Source organism: Mastomys coucha, unplaced genomic scaffold (assembly GCF_008632895.1).
Source record: "Mastomys coucha isolate ucsf_1 unplaced genomic scaffold, UCSF_Mcou_1 pScaffold21, whole genome shotgun sequence".
In the NCBI taxonomy this organism is placed as follows: Eukaryota; Metazoa; Chordata; class Mammalia; order Rodentia; family Muridae; genus Mastomys; species Mastomys coucha.
This window is the reverse complement of record NW_022196904.1, coordinates 185,983,195-185,988,778: the sequence shown is the minus strand read 5'-3', so window position 1 is coordinate 185,988,778 and position 5,584 is coordinate 185,983,195.

The window sequence follows — 5,584 nt, the reverse complement described above, 5'->3', positions numbered from 1 at the left end:
GGGTGCCTAGGAGGGTAAAGGGGGCACGTTAGGGGTGCCTAGGAGGGTAAAGGGGGCACGTTAGGGGTGCCTAGGAGGGTAAAGGGGGCACGTTACGAGTGCCTAGGAGGAGCATGAGAAAGGCCTAGGGACTCCTGAGGACTAAGAGGGAACTGAGGTTCGGAAGATCAAGATTCATTGTTGTATGAAATTGTCAAAGAATAATACCTATTCTCTTAAAATATGTTCCATTAAAAATATTATCCCTAATCACATTTTCCCTTACTTAATGGGTAACACAAAATATACAATTACAGACTTTGAGAAAGACTACTGAGATTTACTTTTTGAAGAAAATAACCAAAGAATGTTGTGTGCTCTAACAGAGGTTGTAACAATCTTCCCGCGTTCAGCCAATGGGATCCTGAGGCTGCCCTGTGAGTGGTATTGACCTAATTAACACAGTAGCCTTGGACAAACAACCTGCCGACAACTACTTGAAAGGATTCCGATTTCAGCCCAGCCCGTGATTAATGACCCAACTCTGAAGAAGAGACATGAGGCTGAATACTAAACTCAGGTCTTGACAGCTGAGTGAGAGCTGGCCAGGACAGCTCAGAGCTCTCTGCTCTGGTGCAGTGCAGAGCAGTGGGGAAGGAGACGTATCTCACTCATTCCTTTCTTAGAGTCTAGGCAGCTTGAGAAATGTCATGGTCTGTGAGCTACATGGTCCCTTACCAGCTCTCAGAAAGGATACACTCTTCATACACATCAGTTCATCTGTATCATTTAATGTCTTGGTTCATTGCTTTTCTGTTGGTAAATAGAAATATAGTAGAAATAGTAAATAAAATATAGCAGACAGTGAACACTAGAGGTTGGATAATGAAGGAGCAAGTTTTGCTTTACAGCTTTAGAAGATGAAATCTCAAGATCAGGTAGTCATATCTGGTGAGGGACTCAACCAACTTCACAGTAGGGTCAAGGGCATTCCACAGTGGGAAGAGTAAAGACAGTGTGGTGAGAGAATAGGGGGAAACTGTAGAGGCAACGTGCTGCATGATTCATTCTCCTAGGGACCAGTCCCATGAGATGCTTATGATAAAAGTACCTATCACATCAGAGGGAATGAGTTAATCTTCTCCCTTAGGAGCTCCAACACCATGGTACTATGAGGTTAAGGGATGAAGCCCCAATATGAGTTTCCACAGAGACAAACCATATTTGAACCATAACATTTAGTAAATACACACTGAGCATCTCTTCATAACTTATTTTCTGATATCTCTCTCTCTTTCTTTCTCTCTCTCTCTATCATACACACACACACACACACACACACACATACACACACACACAGACATAGACACGTGTGCACACACACTCTGGGGCAGTAGCCCCAGTTAAATTTTTCTAAACCCCAAGGGAAGATGCATCCAGTGTCTACTTACTCAGAAATGGATTTTCCAGACTCTAGTTGTATAATGAAGGACACATCAGGCCCTGGAGACATTCTTGTCTATATCAGTGAAAACCAACACTAATTAATACACAGGAGAGCTTTTCTTTAGGAAAATATCAACCCATTAGTGCAGATAAGAATAGTGATCTCAGTTTATTGTGTGTATAAATTCTAGTCACATAAATGCAAATTGCCCATGAAAGCATTAAACCTTTCATGGTCAAAATTGTAACAAGGAACACGAGGAGGACTGTATTTTCCTCTCTCTAGATTTTGTAAATGTGGGTTTTGGTAGAAGAGAAACTGAGCATATGAGATGCAATCTCAGCTAAGCAATGAAGTCATGTCTCATGAGGGAGAAATATGCTTTTCTCCTACTAATTAACCTACCTTTGAAATTCCTGAATCACTAAGTAAAAGCTAAGTGAAGGTTTTATGTCCCCATAATATTTTGAATTGGCAATCGAGCAAATTTACAAACTACTCTGTTCAGTGCATTAGCAGTCACTAGAGAACATGCATGACATGGCCAAGGCTGGATGATGGCGTGAGTGTTCTCAAAGCTGAGGGAAATAGATTGAGACCTTTGATGAAACTTTATAGCAAAGATTACTATGTGCATTATGAACCACTGGCACTATAAATATATATGTATATATGTTATATGTGTGTGTGTAATGTTTAAAGTAGTATATAGTATATGTATATAGCAGTGTATACAATAAAAACATTAAACCATGCTTTCCTTGAATACAATAATAATCCACATTGTCAACATTTTTCCTAATGAATGACCCAGAAGCAAAAAAAAAAAAAGTGTACAATATCATAACTTTTAATTAATTTGTTTATTTTGTGAATGTTTACACAGAGTCTATTCCATGTCAGGACAATATTAGATACTAGGAGTCAATAGTGAAAAAAGATGAATGCTAACACACCTTATTCTGGAAATATAGTTGTTCTCAGTTTACCATTCCATACAAAAGGACTGGGGTGTAGTTCAGTGGCAGAGCACCAGCTTAGCAGGGGGCAAGCCCTAGAGTTCATGGCCAGCATAATAAGAAAACAAAAGTGCACATAGCTTGAAATGTTAAGGATGATTTAAGGGGCTGTAGGCATGTGTCAGTGGTTAAGAACCTCTGTTAATCTTGCAGGGGTCCTTAGGTTCGGTTCCCAGCACTTACATGGTGGCTCACAACCATCCCCTAATGCCAGCCCAATGGGCCCCTACACTCTCTGACCTCTGTGACCACCAGGCATTCACATAATACATATACATACACATACACACAGTCAACACAGTTATGTACGTAAAATATATTCTAAAAGAAGCATTTAAGCAACTGGACTGCACTTCAGAGAAAGACAAAGAATGGAGCTCCTAGTCACTGGAGAGGAACCAGACCAGATGCCGGAGCTACAGACATCCCTGAGAGTGTTATTTACTAGTTTTTATTAGTTTATGAATTTGGAGGGAGGGATGCTAGCACATACATGCCAAAGTGCTTATGTGAAGAACAGAGGACAATTTGTGGGAATCAACTCGCTCTTTTTACCATATGTGTTGGGATTCAAACTCAAGTGGTCAGGCTTTAACTGCTGAACTCCCTCCCTTGCCTAAGAATACTATTTTTAGTTTTTAATGGTGCCTCAAACAAAAGAACATATGGAATAAAATAAAACCAAGCAAACAGACTGAATTTCTTCCTCCTTCTGAAACTACAAAAGAGACATAGGGGTAAGCCATTTTTAAAAATCTGGTCCACAGAAGTACAAAGGACACATTCTCATCAATGTCAATACTGGCTTTGATTGGCAGTAGAGAAAAGGTTTCCTCTGATAATCTGTGATCCATGGTGAGGCCTCAAGAGGAAATGTAGATGAGGTCATACATTTAGAGTCTGAAATGCTGTGACAGGAACTGCACTTCTAAGTGTACAGGGTAGTAAATGTCCCTAGGTGCCTGTTTAAAAACAAATGTGAATATTCATAGAAGAATGTGAAATCCATATGATTCCTAAAGTGGAGATGGTGGCTTTGCTCAGAGCTAGAATGACTATCTAAAATGCACATGACTCCAGGTTCAATCCCCTATATTGCATCAAAAAACACTGCAAAAAATAGAAAAAAAAAGTACAATGAGCATCTAATAAATTATAGAAAAAGCAACAAAATATACTCATGAAAGTAAAAATGAATGGTTAAGGATATATTTACACAACAAAAATCAAATAGAAAATTTAAAGCCAACAACCATTTTTCAAATTATAGACTAATATACAGAGAAACGTTAATAAGAATCCAGAGATAAAAAGATGCACATCAACTAGGAGTGAAAATGAAGAGAAATGATTGAAAGGAGGCAGTTCCATGGACAATTATGCCAATGAATTTGAATAGATAAATAGAATGAGCAAAATACCAGGAGTGATAACACTGAATTCATAATGAGTCTTATTTCAAAAAAAGTATTAGGCTCCAATTTTCTTACAGATCAATGCTACAAAAATATTTGAAGTATAGATACATTTAAAATCACATACTTCATCTAATGAAGAGTCTGAGTTAAGGAGTCAGACCAGAATAGCATAACAAGTAAGATTAAGGTTCATTTCACCCAGAAAACACATAAATATTTTAAAATAAAATATGTGAACTCAAAAATGTGCTATCAAAGATTATAACTTTTAGTCTTCCTAGAACACAAAGTTTATTATAAATAAGAATATCTATTCTTATTAATGTAAATAATGACCAGTTAATAGATTAGAAAGAAAACCCATATATGAATCTGGGCAGATACAGCAGAAACATGGAGCAGAAACTTAAGGGTTCTTTGGAAAGTCAGTTGTGTTCAATGGTGTTTTGAAAGGGAAACTTCTAGTTTTTGGAAAGTCACTTATATCAAACAATGTTTTGCTGCAGTACACAGGTGAAAGGATGTCTTGCTAAGGCAAACACGTGAAAGACTCTTTTTTTGAAGCAGACACAGGTGAAGGGAAGTTTGGCTATAGCAAACACATGAAAAGACACTTGATGAAGGAAAATAAATATAACCCCACAGAAAGTGGGAGAGGAGCACTGAGCCTTGGTTTCGTTAGCTCTGCCTTGCTAGTCTTTGCTAAAGCTATGCACGAATGTATGGGTTTGACTTACATAGTGTTGTTGAGCTCAACTTGTGATAACATCACCAATGAGAGAAACCAACCCAAGAACTCCTCTCAAGCTTCCTGTGGCCTCACCTCAGGTGGTTTCCTCAGGACTAAACTTCAGCTGCCTTGTATCTGCTTCCTGAAAGGGCCACTGGCTGTTAAGCTTTGTGGGATATTCTGGAGGAGCTTGGAAGATCATGTTGAGAACAGTGCAGAAGATGGAGACCTGGCTTGTGAAATTTCAGAGGGAAGATTAAAGACTCTTATCAGGGCCATGTTGCTTTGATTGTGAAGATTCTGTGGTTCTGGTTAGCTGGGGCTGAAGTATCAGCTGTGATTAACAAGATACCAGAACTACTAAAGCGAAAACTTTGCATTACTGGGACTATTGATGTTGGTTAGCTGGAGCTAAGAAATTAGTGGTGATTAAGAAGAGACCAGCATCATTGAGGTAACATCTTCTGGGAAGTGTTTTCTGAGAGCACAAAGAGGCTGTGCTCTGGAGATAGCCAAGGTTGTACCTTGTGCTGCAGCAGGACTTGGTAATGTGTAAGAGTCACCCAGGTGGTACTGGTTTTGACAGCACGAAGGGATCATGAAGAGCAGCTGAGGCTTGGCACCGTGAGAGGCCATGGAAGGTCATAAGTGAAGGTGCAGCCTCAGCTTGCAATTGATGACCCAGGACTGAGGGTGTCATGCAAAGGAGTTGAGGCTTGGCACCGTGAAGACAGTCTATGAGAGGCTATTGGTAAAGCATAGTTACAGTAGTGTTTTGGGGATGCCAGTACCATGCAATGACCACCAAGGACAGCAGCAGCAGTGGAGTACAGGCATCTGGAGCCCAGAAGACAAGATGTGTGCTGCAAAGGGCAGAGCTGGAGAAGTGACTGTTAAAGCCCTTAGAGGAGCCCAGAAGCTCCTGAATTGGATCCCAGACATTGGTTTTGCTTTTGATTGTGACTGTGCCCTGATATTTTTCCCTCTTGAA